Here is a 24700-nt window from a genome sequence, read left to right on the forward strand (position 1 = left end):
AGACAAAGCAGTGGAACTCATCCAGTCAGAGCAGCAAAAAGGAAAAAAAGAGTAAAAAAAAAAGTAAAATTAGCTTAAGGAATCTATGGAACAATATGAAACAAACTGATATTTGCATTATAGAGTTCCCAGAAAGAGGAGAGAAGGGGCATATTATACTTGAAGATATATTGACTGAAAACTTCCCTAAATTTGGAAAAAAAAAAAAAGACATCCAGCTCTAGGAAACACAGAAAATTCCAAAAAAGATAAACCCAAACAGACTCACCCAGAAACACATTATAATTAAAATGTCAAAAGTGAAATATTGGAGAAAATACTAAAAGAGGCAAGAAAATACAACTTGTTACATACAAGGGAATCCCATGAGGTATTTAGCAGATCTTTTAGCACAAACATTGCAAGCCACAAAGGAATGGCATGGTATGCTAAAAGAAAAAAAAAAAAAGAAAAAAGAGAAACCTTCCCAACCAAAAATACTCTACCTTACAAAGATATTCAGAATTGAAGGACAGATGAGGAGTTTCCAGGGAAACAAATCTAAAGAGGTTCATAACTACTAACACTACTAATCCAGCATTATAAGAAATGTTAAGAGGTCATCTTTTTTTTTTTTAAGTTTATTTATTTATCTTGAGGGAGAGAGAAAGAGAAAGTGAAGAGGAAGGAGCAGAGAGAGAGAGGGAGGGCAGAAAGAGAAAGGGAGTGAGAAAATCCTAAGCAGGTTCCATGCTGTTAATTGGGAGCCCAATGTGGGGCTCAAACTCATGAACCGTGAGACCATGACCTGCGCTGAAATCAAGAGTTGGACGCTTAACTGACTGAGCCACCTAGGCACTCCTAAAGAGGTATCTTTAGGCTAAAAAGAAAGGGCACTAATTAGTAACAAGAATACATATGAAAAAACAATTCTCCCTGGAAAAGTAAATATATTGTAAAAGTGACAGATTAATTATTAAGCTAGTATAAAGATTAAAAGACAAAGACAGTAAAAATAACTGTGATTACAATAATCAGTTAAGGGGCACACATGATAAGAATATGTGCAATATCCCATCAAAAGCATAAAACAGGTGGGGAGAGTAAAGTGTTGAGTTTAAAATGGGATCAAACTTAAGTTGTGATCAACTTAAAATGGACATTTACAGATATAAAGTATTATACATAAAGCCTCATAGCAACTGCAAAGAAAAAGAAAACCTATAGTAAATACACAAAAGAGAAAACGATAGGAATGTAAGCTTACCTGTATAAAAAGTCATCAAACACAAAGAGAACAAGAGAAGAAAAGATCAGAAGAATTACTATTGTTCAAATGTTTATACTATCTAAAGCAATCTAAAGATTCAATGTAATCATTATAAAAATTCCAATACCATTTTTCCCAGAAATAGAATAAACAATCCTAAAAATTTGAATGGAACCACAAAAGATCCCAAAGAGCCAAAGCAACCTTAAGAAGCACAAAGCTGGAGGCATCATGCTTCCAGATTTCAAAGTATATCACAAAGGTATAGTAACTAAAACAGCGTGGGGTTGGCATAAAAATAGGCATATAGGTTAATGGAACAGAATTAGAGAACACAGAAATAAACCTAAGCATATATGGTCAATTAATTTACACAAAGGAGCCAAGAATATACAAAAGGAAAAGAACAACAGTCTCAAAAAAAATGTGGTGCAGGGGACACCAAGGTGGCTCAGTCAGTTAAGCATCTGATTCTTGATTTAGGCTCAGGTCATGATCTCAGGGCTCATGAGATCAAGCTCCACAGTACCAAGACTGCTTGGGATTCTCTGTCTCCCTTTCTCTCTGTCCCTTCCCTGCGTGTATGTACACTTTGTTTCAAGATAAACTTAAAAAAAAAATACTGGTGCTGGGAAAATTAAACAGCCAAATGCAAAAGTATGAAACTGGCCCACTATTTCATACTGTACACAAAAACTAACTCAAGATGGATTCAAGGCATGAACATAAGGTATGAAGTCTTAAAAGAAAGAAACATATGAAGCCATCAAACTCCTAGAAGAAGATATAGGAAAACATTCTTTGACATAGGTCTTGTCAATAATTTTTTGAATCTAATACCAAAGTAAAAGCAACATAGGCAAAAATAAACAAGTGTGATTACATCAACTGAAAAGCAAAATCATCAACACGATAAAAGGACATTGAATGAGAGAATATAAAAGGCTAATATCCAAAATAGATAAAGAATTCAACTCAATAGCCAAAACCCAAACAATCTGATTAACAAATGAGTAGATGATTTGAGTAGACATTTTCCCAAAGAAGACACACAAATGACCAAAAGGTATGTAAAAAGATGCTCAACATAATTAATCATCAGAGAATTACAAATCAACCTCAATGAAATATAACTTCATGCCTCTTAAAATAACTTAGCAAGAAGATAAGAAGTAGCAAGTGTTAAAGAGGATGTCGAGATGATGAACCTTATGCACTTTTGTTGGGGATATAAATTGGTGCAGCCACTATGGAAAACAGTATAAAAGTTCCTGGCATTAAGGAAGGTACATGTTGGGATGAGCACTGAGTGTTATGTGTAAGTGATGAACACTAAATTCTATTCCTGAAATCATTATTACACTATATGTTAACTAACTAGGATTTAAATTAAAAATAAATAAAAGCAAAATAAAACTCCTCAAGAAAGTTAAATGATCTAGCAATTCCACTTCCGGGTATTTATGTGAAGAAACAAAGACACTAAGTGCAACGATATATGCACCTCCATTTTTAGTGCATGATTTAAAACAGCTAAAATATGGAAACAACCTAAGTATCCATTGATGGATGAATGGGTAAAGAAATTGTGATATATATATATATATATATATATATATATATATAGTACAATACAACAGTATTCTGCCATTGAAAAAGAATGAAATTTTGCTATTTGCACAATATGGATGATCCTTGAAGGCATTATGCTAAGTGAAATAGCTTGGACAGAAAAAGACAACCAATTATCTCTTTCTTTTATGTGGAACCTCAAAATCAACAACTATAAAAATAAACAACAAACAAATAAATAAAAATCAAGATCATAGATACAGAGAATAGATAGATAGCTGCCAGAGCTAGGGGTGGAGGGTAGAGAAATAGATAAACTGTTTTTGGGTTTTTGTTTAAATAAGTTGAATAAATATTAGAAAGAAAAACAGCTATTAAACACAAGATACACCAGACAGTTGTGTGCAGCAAGCCTTGGAAGAACCTAGGATGCAGTACTATGCCCTTTAACAACAACAACAAAAAGTGGTTTATAGAAATTTACATTTATAAATTCAGGAAACAATTATGAGAGTTACTGAAGGTTTATCTTTGAATATAAGTTTGTGATGAATATGTCCCAATTATTGTCTTCTCTGTATCTTCATAAAGTTGTCACAGGTACTCTTCACTGGCAAAAGTAATTTCAAGTAAAAGAATAATATGGGAAGAAACTTTCAATATCTGTGAATTCTATAACATCTGAAGTCTCTTCTATGTCAACCTAGAGTAGTTCTAGAGACTGGAATATTTTCTTCTAGAAACTGAAATTATCAAATATCTGGTATTTTACCTCTCCTTTTTCCACATAAAGTCACATAGGCAACAGAGTACCTGTACTATACAAAATAAATTTTCATATTTTAGATGGGTTAACAGGATTGTTCTACAATTGGAGATATAATACTATTTTTACAGCAATAAAACAAAAACACACCATTAGTCGTATATACTCAATGTAAGACTGGAATGTTTGACGTTTACCATTTTTATAATTTCTGATTTGGTTCTTGAATATAAGGACATACTTTGCTTCTATCCTTAACAAAATTATTTTTTTTAAGTATATTACATCATCGACTAGGTAATCTAAATATTAGTGATCATCACAATAGCATGGGAAACGTGGGCCTGTTGCAGGATTTTTTACTTCAATACCTGGGATTTGTTGTCTCGCTGCTTTGAAGAATGAAGAGGTGGACACAAAATGAATAGCAGGCAAAAGTTTATTAGAGTATAAGATTAGAAAGTAAGACTACTAGGAAAGCTGTCTTTACAGAGAGGGGACATTTGAAAGTGAATGTGCTTGGACTATAAGCAAGGGCCTTTTTTTTATAAGGTTCTGGTCACACACACCCCCTTCCCTTCCCCCTTGTTCCTTCTTGGATTCTACCTTTACTGGCGGGATAACTCTAGGTGTTGGGTTGCCCATTCCTGATTGGCTCATTTCCATTGTATGAGGGGTGGTCTATGGCCATACATTTTCTTGTGGGTTATAATGTTTTATGGTCTGCTTATTTTTAGTTAGATCTTTTGTCAAATTCCTGAGGGAAACATGAGGGCGAGAGGTGATGTCTGTTACATTCTTAAGATTACACCCAAGGAGATTTGTTGTGGTCAGATACTCCTAGCATTAGTCCAAAATATATGTTTTTCCCCGCCCAGGGATCTCAGGTCCTATCTTTCCCTCTCTGCCTATTTTATCCTATCTTTCCCTATCATAGGCCCACCTCTAGAAATTCTTTGTAGTTTTGGGGTACATCTCATTAATTTACATTTTTAACAATATCCCGATTGATGCTAATCAATGTTGGTCTTCAGATCTTTAAGTAGCACTGGGCTAATAGTGTAAGGTATGTGCTGTATCATTAATACCCATCATATCATTCACGTTCTACTTAAAGATTGTAAAATGTTTTGTATTAACATAACTAAGGAAAAAATATGTCCTAATATGTTCTATATAAGAGATTAGGTCTGAAGTGAACTTTTAAATACAAACATAGATACAAGTTGGTAACTTGTTTGGGTACTACTAATTACTACGTAATTCAAGCTACTATTAATTTTTATCCAGTTTTCTGTAAAGAATTTCTTAACTAGCCTTCTTGTCTATAATCTCGTTTTTCTCGACTTAAAACTGCAAGTCGTTGCCTGATTTTTTTTTTTTAATCTGACCAGAGTTAAAATCTTTTTCCTCACAATGAAATCCAAATTTATACATTTGGCTTAAAATTACCTTTATGATTACATTCTTACCTCATCTCCTATCAAGCCCTGAGGACCTTCTGTGCTCTCAACTTTAGAGAAATAATTAGTTCCACCTTTCTTTACTAGCCAGGGTTTTGCATAGATCATTCTTCAGCCTGGAACTTATTCCCATTTTCCCACCTTTGTCCCTGCTAAATTTGTCTTGAGAAATCTTACTCATTTGCCAGATATTACTTTTTTCCAAAAATACTTCCCTGCTCTTTCAAGACTAGCTAAGATAGTTCTGCTGTGGATTCCTAAGGCACCCTTTTATAACTCTATCTTTACAATTCTGAGGCTCCAGTATAGTTTTCCATTTACTTTTATTATTTTCCCATTGGACTGTCATGTCCTTGCAAGCCAGAACACTTTGCTTTTTTACTATTATATTCTCAGAGGCTAACACAATGTCCATGTTAATAATATATATTTTTCAAAAAGATCCTAAATGAGAGAATGGATATATGAAGTGACTATATTGTGAATAATAGCACAAATGAATACAAATTAAGTAGGTTAAAATGGGGGGGTGATCAGTTCTTCAGGAATTGGCATTATTCGATACGATCTGCTGCTCAGATTTTAAACACCTTTCACATATTTACAAATTAAGACTAGACCTACATGGAAATGTTCTTTCAAAGTATCACTGAATCTGCAGTTGAGTCAAAAAACAAACAAACACATATACACACACATACAATATGCACATATACACACTTAAACACATACACAAACAAAATAAAACAAAACTTTGAATCTAACCTTCGAGAATCTCAATCACCCTTCTGATATTTGTGCTAGATCTTTGATTTTCCTTTTTGCGGGGAACGGACTTTGAATACAGGTCCAGACTTAAAACTCCATCGCTGTTGGGGCACCTGGGTGGCTCAGTTGGTTAAGTGACCCTTGATTTCATTCCAGGTCATGATATCATGGTTCGTGATTTTGAGCATTGCATCATCAGGCTCTGTGCTGACAGTTCAGATCCTGCTTGGGATTCTCTGTCTCTCCCTCTCTCTGCCCCTCCTGCACACTCGCACACACTCTCACTCTTAAATAAACTTAAAACAAAAAACAAACCTACGTCACTATTTGTGACTTGTGGAAATCTAGACATGCTTATTAAGTACTTCGTGCTATGGTTTCTTTGTTTACAAAATTAAACATAATATTCCGTAGTATATCACACTCTCCTCTAATGTAATGTCAGTAAACAATGTCTTTTTTTCATTTGCTTCTTACTATCAAAATGTCTCTAAGCTAATTCTATAAAACCATAGTAGTATTTTTCTAATTGCTGGTTGTCCACTGTTTTAACTGAACATTTTTCTCTTAGTAAAGACAATAAGAAACAGTTTTAGTTTCTTTTTTTAATGGTGATAAATCAGCTAGAAGATCTATAAGGATAATTATAGGACTCATGACAGAATATATACCATGAGTTGTCTCATGTACCCATATACTGATAATTTGTACTTTTCTTATTCTACCACCTTTTTTTCTTTCTCTTACCCCATTGTGTTACTTTTAAAGTTAGAATATTCAAAACTTGCTTTCATTTAAAATCTTGTTTTCTTCGTACTGGTTTGGCTACAGTTGTTTTGTAAAATGATTCACATAATACAGTTTTATCATTTTCATGACGGCCTATTTAAGATTCCTCTAGTATAAATGATTATGAAAAACCATATAGGGGACTAAGAGGTACAAACTTCCAATTATAAAATAAGTCACAGCTATGAAAAGTACCACATAGGGAATATAGTCAATAATATTGTAATAATGTATGGTGACTACACTTACCATGGTTAAAACTGAGTAATGTATAGAACTGTGGAATCACTGTGTTGCACACCTGGAACTAATATAACATTATATATTAATTGCACTTTAACGAGAAAGGAAGAGGGGCACCTGGTGGCTCAGTTCTGTTGAGCACCAGACTCTTGATTTTGGCTGAGGTCATGATCTCACAGATTGGGAGTCTGAGCCCTGCATTGGGCTGCGCACTGACTGTGCAGATTCTGTCTCTCCTCTCCGGGCCCCTCCTGTGCGTGCTTTCTCTCTCTCAAAATAAATAAATAAACTTTAAAATAAAAATAATTTCATTAATAACTGGTTTTCACTTAATTATTAAAAATGATCAAACTAAGCTTTTAAAAGTATTGTCTTCATTAGTATAATCCATTCATTATCTAATACATTAATATAAATACGAATTTTCTTGTTTTAAGGAGTTTTTGATGCTAACAATTTAAATCTCATACAATTCAAGCTTCTCTAATTTATCTTTAAAGACAATAAGAAACACTTTTAGTTTCTCCTTTTTTTCTTTTACTCCTTTGTGTTATTTTTAAAGTTAGAATATTCAAAACTTTATTTCATTTAAAATCTTACTGTTTTCTTAGCACTGGTTTGACTAAAGTTGTCAAACGTGTGAAATACATGTATCTATGTATAAATACATATTTATATATTTCATTCAGATAGTTCTTCAACACATTTTCATTGCCTTCCTCTTGTGTACATGACACTGATCTAAGGCCTGAGGATACAAGAAACAGAATAGACAGGGTATATGAGGAAAAATAAAGGTTAGGAATTGTTGGTCACAAATGTCAAGCAAATTATCCTGAAACGACACTGGGGGCTCTTTCTGTATTGAGTGTGTGATACGGAAATGCCCTGAGTCAGTCTATTTTCATATAGTCTCTATGTGAATTAATTTACTTGGTATCAAGTAGATGGAGATAATATGCTCTTTTGTATTATATGATAATGTCTTATTTCTGGTTTTAAAAAATTGTGAGTGTAATGTTATTTATTGCTATATATGTAAACCCACTGTATAACACAAATATAGTGGCCTCCATAGAAAAACTTTCGTAATTGTGTTTTTAAACAAGGCTTTCAACTTGTGTGCAAACTAGAGACTTAGAAAATGCTAGTGTGCATTACAAATTTGCTGTTTTATTTTATTCAGCCCTAATGATTTTCATTATCTCCTTAGTTGATAGAATCCATTTCCAAAACCAATAATCTCTTGAAATCCACTGAGCCACAAATTACTCATTAGAGAAAATTTTCAAAGATCATTACCTTTACCATAGATTTTCGTTTTTCATCTCCTGCATACTCACTTGTAATGCTTCTCATAATAAGGGGAGGGGAGATTATGTAGTTACAGAGAATGGTTTCAATCAAATATAGACCAATGCCTTATTTACCATTGGAATCACTGCATTTTATTAAAAGTCAATATAGTATCATGTTTAACCTTAATTTTATATTTGCAGATCTAATACGTTATCATTAAAATATAAATGGGCTCTTCATTACACTGTTCTGATAGTTTCTGAGGTATCTTATGATCTTATTACAAATTTGGGAAAGGGGCCAATGTGTATGAATATTTGATGAACTTCCTTTTAGAGTTGAACGGTAATTAGTAAGGGAATTATTTAACATAGTTAACTTAGGGCATTTCTTATATAAGAACATGACTTATTTTACAAGTATAAATTTTCTTACAACTAAAATAAATGCTTCACTTCTTAAAAAAAACATAAATTTATCCACGTGACTCATTAAGAAAAAAAACAAAAATTCTTTCTTAACATGAACTTAATCACTTTGAATTAAATGAATGTGGTCTTCACAGTGTCTGTATGTATATTTACATGCTCAAAATGCATGTGGGAGTGACTAGAAGTTCAATAAAAATTGAATAATTTTGTCATATAATAAATGCTGCTGTTAAGAAAAATTATATGCCGCTTAATGACGTCTTTGTTTCTGAAGGACATAGCTAAAGAAAGATTTTCTAATCCTTTATAAAGACTGTATAATGCTTTAGGAAATCTTGGTTTGAGTATTGATAGTATTATTTATTAGCCTCGTGACGCTGAACAAATTAATGTAGTTTCTCTCTCCGTTTTCTCACATACAGAACAGAAAATTGCGTTTACCCCAGTGCTTGACACATGGACATTTTGATGGATGTGTGACTTTATTACTTTTGACCAATCAGGCCTACATTTTGTGTTTTGGGCCGTCCCGATGCTGTGATTATTAACGGGCGCAAGCGCTGTGTCACATCGACGGGGTTGACAAAGCTAGTCGCCTGCTTCTGAAGCCTCCATGCAAACAGTGTACAAGCACGTGACCCAGGCTGTGCCGATCAGCGGCCTCGTGCCAACGCGGGCTTATGAGCTGCTGGCAGTCAAAGATTAAAAGGAGAAAAGGAAAGCTGTTTTTCAAGAGTTGGTAGGAGGAGCTGGAACAAAGGAGCAGATCCCTTACCAAAAACACTTTGGGGATTATTATGGGAAAGGCTGGCGGTAGCCCATACCTACCAGTGTGTTTGCACTGGTCATTAAAATAAGGTTTGGGGCACTTTGCTTCTGTTTAGCATCTGGCCTAGTTCCCAGCCTTCCTAATGATACTGTGAAATGCCCAATATCTCTTAATAAACTCCCTTTCTGCTTAACCCAGCAAGAGCTGCTTGAAATGCTTACAAATAAGAAAATCCTCTGATGCGGAAAGTGGTCACTGAATGTTAATTACTGTTTTCTTATAGAGTAGAGCAAATAGTTCATAAGATTTATTCAGTGGACATATGAAATCTTTCATTAATTTTTTTTTTTTTAAATGCAAAGAGAGAGGGAGACACAGAGTCCGAAGCAGGCTCCGGGCTCTGAGCTGTCAGCACAGATCCTGACACGGGGCTCGAACCCATGAACTGTGAGATCATCACCTGAGCCGAAGTCGAACACCCAACCGACTAAGCCACCCAGGTGGCCCAAGAAATCTTTCATCTTTTAAAGGGCTGTGCAAGATGGCCCTAACTGCACACTTTATAGCTGTCAGAACTCTTGTGATTCAGTGAGATACATCACATATGCCTGGTGGATTTTGAATATTGGTGCTAGCACCTCAAAATCTCTGTACATGTATTTGAATGCTCAAAATGCAGATAGAAGTGATTAGAAGTTCAATAAAAGATGTATCTCATTTTCATATAATTGTTGCCATTAAGAAAAATTACATGCCACTTAATATGAATGTATGTATATGTGCACATGTGTATACACACAGATATGTGGTTCTATAGTTCTGAGGTTCTGATCATACCAAGAAGTGGGAAATCAATTATATACAATCTGTATGAAAGATTAAAAAGATCGTAAGACATCCTTGTATAATCATAAAAGGGAAGGAAACAGAGGACAAAAGAAAGTTTAATTCTGAGCCATGAGAAATAAATGGGACATATAAAAGTTTGGTAATGTATGTTAATGATATATTGTAATTTGCAGCTATAGTTTTGTTTAAAATAGAATAATATTTGAAAACACTCAAGAAATGACTGCATTTTAATTATTTTTTGTCATGCTTACTCACATTAGGTAAAACAGCTTGTTTTCATGTCATTTTCCTATATAGTCCTTGTGCTAATTAATCCGGCCATACAGAGCTATAAAACGTACACTAAAAAGACATAAAAAATAATTGACCTCCCTAAGGCAACTTTCATGGCTTTTCCTGGTAGGATGTGGATTCATTAAAGTTCTTGCCATTACTTGTATTCATTAAAGGATGAAACAATCTATTTTGTCATCAACAAACCAAACAAACTTTCTAACTTCTTGCTAGGTCCGTAACATTTTGTTTAATTGGTCTGACCCTGACTTTCCTTCGGGCTTTTCAAAGAAGAAAGTAGGCAGATCCATGCAGAGAGAAATTAAGTGGGCCTTCAACAAGCTCCTGAAGTGGCCCTAGTAACTGTAGATTCAGAGTATACAGAGTTAGAGTGAATATGAATGATAAGTTCACTGCTGAACTGGTTGCTAGAGGTCACAGCGAATTACGGCAGTTCTGGAGACTTAGCAGTTCTGGAGACTGTTAGCACATGTTTTAAGCTTTTTGACTAGTAAGAAAAATATTACATTAGAGACAATATTTATAAAGTTTCACAGCACAGAATATTTGTAAAAATACACATGTAATAGATATGTGACATAGCCTTAATATATTATTGTCCTTATTACATGAAGAGTAATGACTAAAAAAAGGAAAAAAACACCAACATAGCAATAGAGAGGTACTCAAAGGACTTAAATGAAGAAATACAAATTGCGAATAAATAAAACCAGGTTCAAATGTTCAAGAAATAACATATGCACAGTTGAAATTGATACATACCATCTTTTTTTCCCTGTGCGTATACAATTGGCAAATATTAGGAAAAAAACCAAACAGATACTCAGTGCTGGAAAGCTGCAGTGAAACAGTCAGTCTCATCCTCTGCTCGATAGGATGGATATAAAGCTGTCTGGAAAGCAAGCACCAGGAGCCCTTAGAAATATATACCCTGTGACTAAGTGGTTCTACTTCAAGAATCTATCTTAAGTGAATAATTAAACTTTGGGGCCCCGTACTTGGGCTGTTGTCTTCTTCTTAAGGAAAGAATTGTTATAGTTATAATAAAATTATAGCACAATTTAGTTTTAAATGAATAAGGCAGACTATCCAAATCTTCTCTTATAGTATGGAACACATAATACATATACATACATGCATACATATATTTATGTATATAAAATCATATTGTACACACGCACATACATGTCAACCTATATGTATGATCACATGCATATGTTATGTGTGTGTCATACCTGAACCTATAAAAATATTTAAAAGGAGTATTTATAGTAGCTCTATTAAACAGGCAGAGTTTCAGTTAATTTATGTATTTATCTGTTTTAAATATTTCCAGTATAATTAACATACATTGTTACATTAGTTTTAGGTGTACAATATAGTGATTCAACAATTCTATACGTGTCTTCAGTGTTCATCATGATAAGTGTACTCTTAATCCCCTTCAGCTATTTCAGCCATCCCCCCACCTCCTTCCCCTCTGGTAATCACTAGTTCTCTGTATTTAAGAGTATGCTTTTTCATTTATCTTTTTTTTCTTTGTTTCTTTCCTAAATTCCACATGTGAGTGAAATCGTATGGTATTTGTCTTTCTCTGACCACCTTATTTCATTTAGCATTATACCCTCTAGATCCAACCATGTTGTTGCAGATTGGAAGATTTCAGTTTTTTATAGTTGAGTGATAATCTATTATATATGGATATATGTGTATATATCACTTTTTTATGCATTCATCTATCAGTGGACACTTGGTTTCCTCCCATACTTCGGATATTGTAAATAATGCTGCAGTAATTATAGGGGTGCATATATCTTTTCAAATTAGTGTTTTCTTATCCTTTGGCTAAATATCCAGTAGTGGAATTACTGGATCTTATGGTAATTATAGATAGATAGATAGATAGATAGATAGATAGATAGATAGATAGATTTTGTTTTGAGGAGACTCCCATGTTTTTCCACAGTGGCTGCACGAGTTTGCATTCCCACTAATGATGCATGAGGGTTCCTTTTGTTTCCAGTGATTTTGATTTTAGTTGATCTGACAGGTGTGAGGTGATATATCATTGTGGTTTTGATTTGCATTTCCCTGATGATAAGTGATGTTGAGCACTGGTTCCCTCAGGTGCCCATGTATCCAGCCAGGCTGGGAGGCAGGATAGGGAAATGACACCTGCCAGCTCCTTTATTCTTGGAGGAGTCTCCCAAAGATCTCTGTCCCTCTAGCACAGGCCCTGAGTTTAGCAAACAATTGTCCCTCCCATACACCCCAGGAATCTTTCGAACTGCTGTTTCTGTGCTGTATCTCAGTGTGGTTGTTTGTTATGCTGTCATCCTCTGGCTCCCCCAGAGCCAAGCCTGCTGATTTTTAAAGTTCCAGGTGTTAACTCTCAATGATTGTAAGAACTTAAGTTAAGCCCCTCTGATTTTCAAAGCCAAATGTTATGGAGATTCATCTCAGTGCAGGTCTCCCATGTATGGGGTGCCTGGTGTAGGATCTTCTCTTCTTTCTTCTCCATGCCTGTGGCATCCCTCCTTCCCGTGGAAAGTCTTGTGGGCCAGTTCGGCTCCCAACCATATCTCTGCCCTTCTTACCCTCTTCAGTGTGACCCTTTTTTCTACATTTAGCTGTGGAGAGTCTGTTATGCCAGTCTTCAAGTCATTTCCTGGGTTATTTACACTGATGTGGGTGTCATGTAGGTGTATTCATAGAAGGAGATAAGACTAGGATCCTCCTGCCTCACCTCTACTACATTTTTTTCAAAAACTCACTGCTTCCCCGTATCCTACCATTTCCTCCCATTGTCCACCACTTAAACACACAGGGGTGGCACATACCCCAATACACATGCTCTCTCTCTCTCTCTCTCTCACACACACACACACACACACACACACACGCACACACAAGCAACCAGTACAGCACCTGCTTGTGGTGCAAACACTTCCTTTGTGGGTGCACCACCTTAACCAACAGGAATCTAAAAGTAAGGCCAGATGAAATCACAGTCATCAGAAAGAGGCAGAGTGGGGGGGAGGTGGGAGAGACAGAGAAAAGTATGTTCTGGGTTCAGGCCTTCTGCACCCCTTTACAGCAAGGCCCTAGAAGGTTCCAAGGTCTTTGGTTGGGTTGGGGGTGGGGAATAGTTAAGGCTGATAACTGAAGGCATTTCAATTGATGGTGCTCCCCCAATCCCTCACTGTTGCTTTATTGCAATATGCTCTCTATAGAAGCTGTTTTCCTCTCCTACAGTCTGCTTGGGCAACCTGTGATATCATCATAAATCATCTTTTTTTGTTTCTTTAAAATATCAGCAGATTTCTTAGGGTTTCTAAATAGCCAAGAGAGCCAAAACCATCTCCCAGTTTGTGCAGAGATGCCTATTTTCTTTCCCAAGATGTCTGACTTCACTTTTATACTTGTTCCATAGGAGTCCTCAGAAGGTTAAAGCTCAGATCGGACCTCTTTGAGAAATGTCCACAGTCCATACCAAAGTGCTCTGGAATTTCTCTGCAGTCCTAGCCTGTGTAGGACACTCGAGCTCCACTGATCACAGCCCGGCCACAGTGATGGGGTGGACCCCATCACGCAGAACACCAAGTGTAGGGCTTGGAGTACCCGAGCACCCAGTGGTGGCCTATTTTTCTTCATGATTTTTTCCCCAAAATTTCCAAATTGAGCAAATCCTTCAATATGTTGCAAAAGATATTTTTAACATGCTGATAAATGGGAACTTCAGTTCTAATGCCTTGGAAAGAGCAAAGGTAAAAAAAAAGAGAGAGAGAGAGAGTTATTAATCTTCCAAAACTGAAATTATGAAATTCAAATGTTGGGTGTGTTTTCCATGTGTCATTAGGGACACCCTCTGGTGGAACAAAAGAACCTGTGGACATAATCAGTTTTGTCAGTTCTCACTCCTTATTCCAAAAGATCTAACATAATTTCCCCAGCCCCCAAAATATGTAGGTACAGAATCTGTCATTTTCCTTTAAATTTACAATTTGTTATCTGGCTTCTCAGTTCATAGTCACAAAATAAATTGGAAATTTGTGGGATGTGTGTGTGTGTGTGTGTGTGTGTGTGTGTGTGTGTGTAGGGTGGGGTGAAGGATGTGGAGGGAGTGCTGGGTAACAAAAGAGGCTATGGGGGTACAGTTTTATACAGAAAGAGGACCTAAAAACCATCTTCCCTCTTTTTTCTTCCATTTCAAATATCTGAACAATACAAGTCTGTTCTTGTTTAGAGATTAGTATCACATATCTCAGTGGTCTCTAAGTATGCTGCAATAATTAAGGTTTTTAGTGATATATCTGTGTCACCAATAAATGTTCAGTTTTCTTTCCCTACAACTCATTTATTCATTAGGAAGCTGAATTTCTTATATTACAAGCATTTCTATGTAGATAAGCGCATTGTGTGCCTTTAGCAAACGGAGGTATAATTTACATTCTGGAGCTCCTTACAGGTTTGGGCTAAGTCTGAAACCTCCTGTGAAAGTACAGTCTGGCTTCTTTCCCTAATCTGGGCCTGCTTCCCCTATTCTCTTCCCTCTTCCTTTTGTGGGTGCACTGCCTTAGTAAACCAGCTGTCTATAAATTGTCATGTCAGAGTCTGCTTCTGAGGAACCCAATGCAAAACACTTCCAGAGTGGGAAACGTGACATGGGGGGGCCACTTTTAAATAGGGGTACGGCTTACTGGTCTACTTAAATGGGAAACCAGCATCCTGAGTGTAATAGATCTGATGGACTATTTTAACACATGAATTTACCAATAACACAAGCAAAAAGTCATTTAAAGGAATAATTAAGCACATGTTATACAGTGAAGTTTGTGAAGAATAACTAAACAACCTAAATATGGTGGCTTGTTCCAATTCTCTCTCCTATGTTTCTCGTCGTCTGCTTCTGTTCTCTTGTCCCAGAAAGCTCACCTTCATGATTTCATCAACAGGGTTCTGTGCCTCTGCATTTCAGTTGGGTATAGACAATGGGAAGCCTCATTAGGAGACCCTAGGAAGCAAGAAGATGAAGTTAGAGTATTTATTCCCTTGGTTACCTTCCTATGAAGTTTCTTTAGGTGTTAACTTCCGTTCTTGACCAAAATCACATTGATCTCAAGACTGCTGATCCTATCCAATGTTCTGTCCTTCTGACTCCTATTATGTATCTCTGATAGGCTACTGTGTCTGACTTTTGATAGAATTTGCTCCCTTTTTTCCCCTGTGGGTTAGGGATGGTAAAAGCTTCCTACCACCAGTCAGACATCACTACAGTATCCCTCTGGTTTCCCTAAAACTACATTTTTATAAACATTAAAATTGTAACTAAGTATTACTCATATTGCCCATTTTGAGTGTGCCATCCTTTTCCTGTTACAATCTTAATAGAAGTATGCATCTAAATTTACAAATATTGTGTAATATGTTCATCATTTTTTAAAAAATTTAACGTTTATTTATTTTTGAGAGAGAGAGAGCACAAGCAGGGGAGGGGTAGAGAGAGGGAGACACAGCATCTGAGGCCGGCTCCAGGCTCTGAACTGTCAGCACAGCTGACCCACGGAGTGCACCATCATGACCTAGGCTGAAGTCAGACACTTAACAGACTGAGCCATCCAGGCACCCCAAATATGTTCATCATTTTGAATTACTTTCTCTTCTTTCTCTATAACTGGCCTCAAATCCTGTCTAAATGTATCTTCTTTTATCATTTTCAATTATATGTATATGTCCAGTCTCTATGTTTTTTCTTATACAATTTTAAAACAATCTCATACAGATTTGAACAGCATGTAACAATATAATTTCTTCTGGTGTCAAGATTGTTTAATCTAATTATGGTCACATTTTTTTTAATTCAAATATTAAGGGTCGAGTTTTACTAAATTATATTTCTGGAGCCGTAACCAGCACTATTCCTTCTAGACGCTGTTTAATTTGAACAACACTGATCTTCAAGGATATGTACTCCCCTTCAGTGTGTTCTGTACGGTTGCTATGGTTGCCATTTTTTTTTTTTTTCTGAGAATTACTTTTATCTATATTGCATCTCTAGGGCTATATCAGCTCCATTTAGAAAACTTTCTCATCTCTGCCCCAGAAATAGAAAAGTTTTTATAGTTTTATTTCTTTATGATATATAGAGAAAAAGCGTCCAATTTGTGTAAAATTTAAAAAACATCTTCCAAAAGGGAAAAATCCCTGAAATAAGAAGTGAGTAGATATAGCTGCTTAAAAACATTTAAAGTCCTCCTCATGTGAAGGTTAAAGACACATGTTCTTAGATCCATGAGGTCTTTTCAGGCAATCACAAATATGGTGTAGATCTTTATTTTTGAGTTCTATTATGCATAATAAAAATTATATATTGCATTAAGTCATCTCTAATTACAAACCTAAACTACTACTTAGTTTGATTAATATATTCAAAATCTCATTATCTGGGAAAATTTTGACCTAGTTAATCAACACATATTTATTGAACACGTAATATATGTGAAGCACTGGATTTAAAGCAGTAAAATAGAGAAACATCTACTCAGACTTAAAAGGAATTTTATGAAGCCCTGAATTTATTCATTCAATATTCATACATATATTTTATACAGGCACTAGTAAACAAAGAGATTCTTTGCAACTTCTATATCTTTTTCGATTTCAATGTATTATTATTTTCAATGAATCTACTTTATTGTATCGGTATTCCCCTTGATACAACATTCCTTGGGTGTGGCTTATTATATTTGGTTTGTGTCAGGGGCACCTGTCACAGTTCGTATCCCATACATATTTGGTTCAGTATTTTATCTCTTAGTGCTTGAGTAATTCTAATCTATCTCAGGGTAAGAATTGTGCTGCCGGTGTTCCTAACTCAAGCCAGAAAGGGAGAGACCTAAAGGAACATTTCTTAAACAAACACAGGAAAAAAAAAAGATAAATCCTAAACATTGCTTTGCTTTGAATTTTTAGGCTCTTTAGAGTCTTATAAATAAGAGAGAAAAATTTAAAAGTAACTAAATGCCTTTAGTATTCCTCCTTCTATTTTTTCAAAAGTAGTAAGTAAATAAATAAAAGAATACATCTAAATTTTATTACTTTTGCATATACTTTACTTGCTTTCTGGAACTATATACTGAAATTTGAAGTTTGAAGTTTTCAAACTTATTAGTTTGAAGTCTACAAACTTATTAGTTTGAAGTCTTCAGTTTATGCCACATTATCAACACACCTCACGTAAAACCTCTCAAATTATTTACTTAGTCATTTTTCAATTCATTTTTTTTAATATTTACATTCCTAGCTTCATTTGCCTTCCTCCACAATGTAATTGCATATAACACTTATCAAAGAGATTAAATGATCAGTAATGAGAAAAAAATCTTATAGTGCATTTTCTAAAGAATAAAATTAAATGAATAAAATAATTCAAGAAGGTTTATTGTGTACTTTTAAATAATTCCTAAGCAATTGTTTGAATATTGAAATCTTTAGATTTTACGGAAAACAATATTATGGAATGAACAGAAAGGACAACAGAGATTTTAGGAAAAATAAGAAATTTAAGCTGAATTGTTAAAAGTAGACAAATTTTAGTAAAGTGTGAGGTTTGGGAGGTAGACTAGGAAAATGTGAGACAGTAAAATAGTTGAATAATATATATGGAAATTCTGAAATGTTGATCCGTGAAGTCAAGATAAGCTGAAACAAAACTCAATTTACATTATTTATTTATTTATCTTAATTTTCTTTTTAAAAATTTTTTAATATAAATTCAAATTAGTTAACATACACTGTAGTCTTGGCTTCAGGAGTAAAACCCAGTGATTCATCTCTTACAAACTCAACCACTCCATTTAAAACAGGCTAAATAAATATCTAATAACTTCTGACATTGGCAAAATAAATAGAATAAAATGTACACACTGAAATGTTTCTCTAAATTATTGAGGCCATTGTCATTTGTATGATTATTTGGAGGCACACTGGGCAAAGGTGTGTGTTCATTAGTTTTTCTGAGTACATCCTAACAATAACTATTGGAATCTTCAACAATCTGTGTGCAAAATTGGGTGGTTTATCCATAAGACATTACAATTCAGCCTTTGATTACATAACACATACTCTATACATATCTATATTTACTTTATCTTTATACACATAGGTCCACATTTAACAGGATATGTCCATTTTGAATGAGGCAACCCCAGAGAATATGCTAACTGCTTCTATTCATTATAACATGAGATTTAAACCATCTAAACAGACTTTTGCAAAGGAGGTACTTTTGACTGATGTAATCACTCTTATTTGACTACACACCTGAGATCTCTAATTGAAAAAGTAATTTGGAAATTAAAGTGAAAATTTTATTTGGAGAGATTTGTCAGTGTGTTGTGAGTCCAAACTCTACTCACCACATGCTCCACTCTCAAGAAGGAAGGACAGCGAATATTGCCTGCCCTTCCTTTTTTTCTCTCAAGCCTGGTAAGAGAGTCCCTTATAGAGGGAAATTTGTAAAGCTTGTGTGGGGTGGAGGAAGGTGTACTGGATTAGGATCTTACAGTGCTTGGAGAAGCTCACTGAGGAGTCAGAAGAACTGAAGAGACACTGAGTGAAGGAAAGCAAGAGGGAGCACAAGAAAGTGAGAATTAATGAGCTCATGAGAAAGGAAGAGAGAGAGAATTTCATTGAATTGAACTGTCATCAGAGGGCCACTTCACAATCAGTGGCCGATGAAGTTTCACACAGATCCACCTTCAGAAGATAGCTGTGCTTGGGCTTAATGTTCTGTGGTCAACCCATTAAAACTCTTAATATTGTCTTTGAATCTATGTTTTTAAGTGAAATCCTTAGGACAATGGAGCATGCCCCAAAGATTTCGAGCTTCCCATGTGGCCCCATCTCCTAAACTTCCCCTAGATAGATTCTTTGTAGATTCTTCCTCTTAGGTTCTTCCTCTTAGTGCTAAGGACCCCACATGGATCTACTTCCTACCCTTGCCCAGCTTCCACTACCACCTTCTGCCTAGAGTGGCATCTGGGTCATATTGGCATAGGGACCCCTGTGTTCTCTCACTGTTGTCTTCCCCAAATGGAGATCTGGACACAGTCACAAAGGTGGTCAAGATTTTCTGCATATGCCCTGTGGCATCTTGGGTTGGGGCATGCCATGGACATTCTGCTCTGGGCAGTCAGCACCACAGCACCTTCAGCTGGAGACTTGAAGGGATGAGCTTCTCATACATCTTTGATCTAAAAACTTAGCATAACTTCATGCTGAGATTGCAGTCACTTGGCGATTGCTTGTCTGCCATGGGTAAGTGTGATTGGCCCAGCTCCAACCAGGGTGCTGGCATCTGTCTAGCAGTCTACAGAAGAAGGGACCCAGAAGCCAATTTACTGCTCATCAAGTTGTGGCTAAGAGCCCTGAGTACTAGTGAGAGTTTTCATGCAGCCTCTGAGTATCCCTATGTCTGAGGGAGCTTGACATTAAATAACAAATAAAAAATTTATGACAGCTGGACTGAAAGACTGTGGAAGAAAGGATTTAAATAGTCGATAGATAGACAGATATAGATTTGTCTATCTTTCTAGTTTTTTTAGTTTTATGTTAGTACTGTTAAAAAGAAAAACTGAAGGCTCAAGATGGAGTCACTCATGCTAGACCAAGTCATGAAACCAGGGCTTTTAATACCTAATTTAATTGCAATTTCAGCCTTCCCCAGAAAAGTCATCTTAAAAGTGAATCAGGAGTTTTCAGGTCAGGAGTTTCAGGAGTTTCCAATGAGGAAATCTGTCACATGGGCTCTTTCTATCCCCCAGAGGAACATGAGGTAATCCACCTAACAGGATCTGCTATTCTTCCTCTGAGGGAATGTGACCTTGCCTAAAACAATTCTTTATTTTCTTTTATTGTAACTTTCTTGCCCCACTCTACTTCCTTTTCTAAAACCTTCCATTTTGTACAACTCCTTAGAGCTCCATTCTACTTGCTAGATAGGATACTGCTCAATTCATGAATTGCTTAATGAAGGTAATTAGTCTTAAAATTTATTTTGAATTTTATTTTTTAAGAGTACTTTTTCTCCTTCTTTTGGAACAAAGGTTACACATTTAAATTACACATTATACTGGACCCCTACTGGCTTATATCTCCATCAGTTGTAGAGGAAAGGATGTATGAGTTTTGTTTATTTTCTTTTTTCTGTTCTCGCTGTTTCATTTGCTTGTTTGTGTTTTTCTTTTTTCTTTTCTTTCTTTTTGTTTTTGTTTTGCTATGGTTACCAAATATACATCACATAGCAGAGAATGAGACTACAGGCATTTTAGTCATCCCTATGAGGTTGCTTAGAGAGGGGATTCTCCATCACCCCTTAAAAAATATGATGGCCAAAATGCCAAAGTTCTTAGTGCTGAGAGAAGAAACGTTAGTGATCACCAGGAAGAAAAATTACACACGTCAGAGGAAGTCTAGCAAATATCCCCCGAGGGTGTTTCTAAAAAACTCATAAATACGCTCCAAAAAAACAGCTTGCTTTTATTATCTGCCAGGCCAAGAGTGTGTCAGTTTGGTGACTGCTAAGTCCAGAGGTAACAAAGCCTAATCGCACAAATGCCAGAAAAAGGGGACCTTTTTGCACCTTACGTCTCCTGCTTTGCCATCTTTCAACTCGGGAGTCACCAGCAGCAGGCTAGTTAATGAGGAAAGGGAAATAGGAGAACTACACAGGTAAAGAGAGATGAAGCCGCACAGTGACTTTTTCTTCCAAAAGACTTGGCACCAGACTTGAGCTAGACCAGGCGAGAAGATTTCACTTGAAGCTTGGAGATTGGTCATTACCATGGACTCGGTGTATTGATTACATGGAAAATTCTTGTGACTGAAAATGATGACAGGACTTATTACTGAAAGGAGTTGAACGCATTGTTAGATTTGGCCTAGACTTGATCACAGTACCAAGTATCCGAGAGCAAGTTCATAGTGACAATTGAGGAAAGGTGAGGTAGCAAATGTGATTATTTGTTTAACGCACTGTGACATACGTCTATGGACTTATCAATTAGCTGTTGTATGCCACATCGAAAGCTCTATTCAAGTAGTGTATGTTTGGGTAAATAATGGACATTAATTTAGTTTCTGCACTTAAATTATTTCTAATACTGATCAGATTATTTATAACTGAACCTTAATAGCACATACACATAATTTACCATCTTTGAATTCATCAATATAAACATAGTTTTTATAACTTATTTGCAAAATATGCTAAACAATAAATTGCTATTTCTTAAAGTTCTGAAACATTTGGTAACCATAAATATTACACATTAATTTATAACTTCCATTTATCTGTATAAAATAATCCACTGGTCATTTATCCACAGTGACTTAAATTTCTCAGGCTGTCTCAACTAATATCTATCCCAGGAGAACTAACTCTAAGGAGATGCAAAAAAGAAAGCATTTATTTTTTCCTATTCTCAGGAAGTTTAGTCCCCATTTAAAGAATTTCCAAAATGTACCTGGCAGCTAATCCCATTGCTGACATTGACACTTTTCCACATGTTTCTCAGACTCTGTAAATATTTCTCTGAATGGGATTTTAGAAATCATTATTCCATCTGAATAAATAACACCCCAAGGCTGTTCAAATATCTAAATATTTTGGGCAAAAACATTTGCAGCAAAACTATATATACACACTCTGTATGCTGATCTGCAGTGGATTTGGTTATTCTAGCCTGGTTATCAACTTTTCAGAAAAGAACATTATTACCAATTTAAAAGAATTTTTTTGATCTATTGGCTATGGGTTTGAGGTTATGTTGTTCTTAATGTGTAAATAAATAAATAAATAAATAAATAAATAAATAAATAAATACATATTAAAATGATGGTTATATATTTCATAAAATAAAAGGAACTGGCAGAATATTTCCTGAAAAGTAGAATACTCATTCAGAAGGCATCGTCTCTTCAAGTAGCAGACACTGGAGTGGTTATGATAGACATTAATGTTTTAAGTAACATTTAGTAGAATAAGTACTATATTCAGGTGTGCAAAATCTTTGGAAATGTACGAAATTAAGAAAGCATTATGTTCACTAGAAGATATTTGATCAAGACCTTAAAGGGTAAAGATTCCTTAATTAGGATAGAAGAGAATGACATTGTAAAATATAAGCATGTAAATAAATAAGCCAATGTATAATAAAAATAAATAAACAATCAAATGAGCATCTTGACTTTAGGGAAATTTTGATAACATCAAATGTGTGCATAATGTTTGAGTGTGGGGAAGATACAGAACAGAAATCAAGTTCAGCAACAGACTGTCATAGACTTTGTAACAGTTTTCTGCTTTATCATATGAGACAATCAGCTAAAATTTTTTTCCAGCAGATAATTGAAAACATTAGGAAAAAGTGACTGCAGAGATAAAGGAGTGGAAAAAAATTCAGTTAGCTGAATATTGGTAAAGCCTACAAGAAAAGCCACTGTGAAATTATGATATATGGTTAAGAAGGGATAGATTTGGGAGATATTTGATTGGTGGCATTGACAGGATTTAAAAACTACAGAGAAATGTAAATTGGAGGAGAGTGATGGAGAAAGTTATGATCATGAACAAGATTCCAAATTCTTGTTGACAACTCAGACAATTGAATTAAATAATAAAGAGAAATCCCCAATTCTCACATTATTTAAGATATCCTTAATCTCCTCAAAACTCAGATTTATTTATCATCACCCATTCTCATATTTTCGTCTTTAAAAATTTTTTTAACATTTATTCTTTTTTGAGAGAAAGAGAGAGACAAAGCATGAGCGGGGAAGGGGCAGAGAGAGGGAGACACAGAATCCAAAGCAGGCTCCAGACTCTGAGCTGTCAGCACAGAGCCTGACACAGGGCTCGAACCCACAAACTGAGAGATCATGACCTGAGCAGAAATCAGTCCCTCAACCGACTGAGCCACCCAAGCACCCCTCTCATATTTTCTTCTATTTCAGTTTGTCAGTTGGTTGAAAGGAACATTCTCAGCACCCACCACCAGTTCACAAACCTCTTTCTTTTAGGATTCTCCTCAGCCTCACTTACTACTCAGGAAGAGGCACACATTGATTCTATCTATCTCTAATCCCTCTACCTACATTTTTGGGTCATTTTTCAGCTTATCTTTCAATTTAATGATTATCTGCTTACTTCTAGATAATTAGTCTCTCTCTTTCTATATATGCCACATTATCATTTAAACATGTTCATCTCTCTCCCCTTTCAAGGCTTCAGAGAGATCCTATTTAGTTTTTGCCTTACCTCGCTATTTCACTTCATAGCCAAATTTTTCAACAAGTTGTCTATAATGGTTATCTAAACATTTTTATGAAATCGTTATTTTTCACCTTCTAAAATCTGGTTTCTACTCCCAGAACTAGATTCTAATCCCCACATTACAAAATCCAAAGGATGCATTTTAGCGTGAGGCATTAAACCATTTATGCATATTGCTGTATAGCCTGTCCAATTAATATATATATATATATATATATATATATATATATATATATATATATTGGCCTAATGACACCAGATATTTTTCTTGAAACCTTGCAGGAAATATTAGTTGGACCTGATATCTGTTCACTATAGTCATTCCTTAAATTTTAGTACTTATTAGTCCAAGCCAATCTTTCTTTCTTGCTTGCTCTATCATTATTAGATGATGGTGCATGACTTTGCTTTTGAGCCAAAACTGGGCTGGATATTTGTGTTCAGCACATAGTGTTTTAAATAAAGCATTCATTACTTTTTTGGAGAAGATATTTAACTCTCCAGCATGGATTCTCCACTCCTCTTAAAGGAATATCCCCTAATGTGTAGTGATGACAGAATTCAGTGACCTTCTTACCATGTAGGAAAGCAAAGTGAGTAAACCTACTTTGTACCTGCTTATTACTGACACAGAGATGTTTGCCCTTGGATTGGCCAATCAGACATTCCCTTTTGGAGCTTTAAATCTAGAGTTAGAAAAGTAGAAATGGAACTGAGCTAATGTTCAGTGGTTATTATGTTGGAGATGTTTTAGACAGATTGCTCATGATGCCAAGCTCACTAAAACTCCTTGATTCCTGTCTGCTTTGTAAGCCTGAAACACTCTGTAGTATCCCACTAGTTATGTGAAGATAAATATCATGAAAAATGCA

General features: G+C 35.4%; 1 long non-coding RNA gene across 1 annotated transcript in view; it reads right to left on the reverse strand.

Annotated features, from left to right (window-relative positions):
• Window positions 1-15343: 15343 nt before the first annotated feature.
• Window positions 15344-24700, reverse strand: part of LOC147584717 (uncharacterized) — a 218358-nt gene continuing 209001 nt past the window's right edge. The window contains exon 6 of the long non-coding RNA XR_015252694.1: window positions 15344-15509. This is a non-coding gene — a long non-coding RNA (uncharacterized LOC147584717). The remainder of the gene's footprint in view (window positions 15510-24700) is intronic.

The sequence above is a fragment of the Puma concolor genome, chromosome A1 (genome assembly GCF_028749965.1).
Source record: "Puma concolor isolate L17-30 chromosome A1, mPumCon1.1.hap2, whole genome shotgun sequence".
In the NCBI taxonomy this organism is placed as follows: Eukaryota; Metazoa; Chordata; class Mammalia; order Carnivora; family Felidae; genus Puma; species Puma concolor.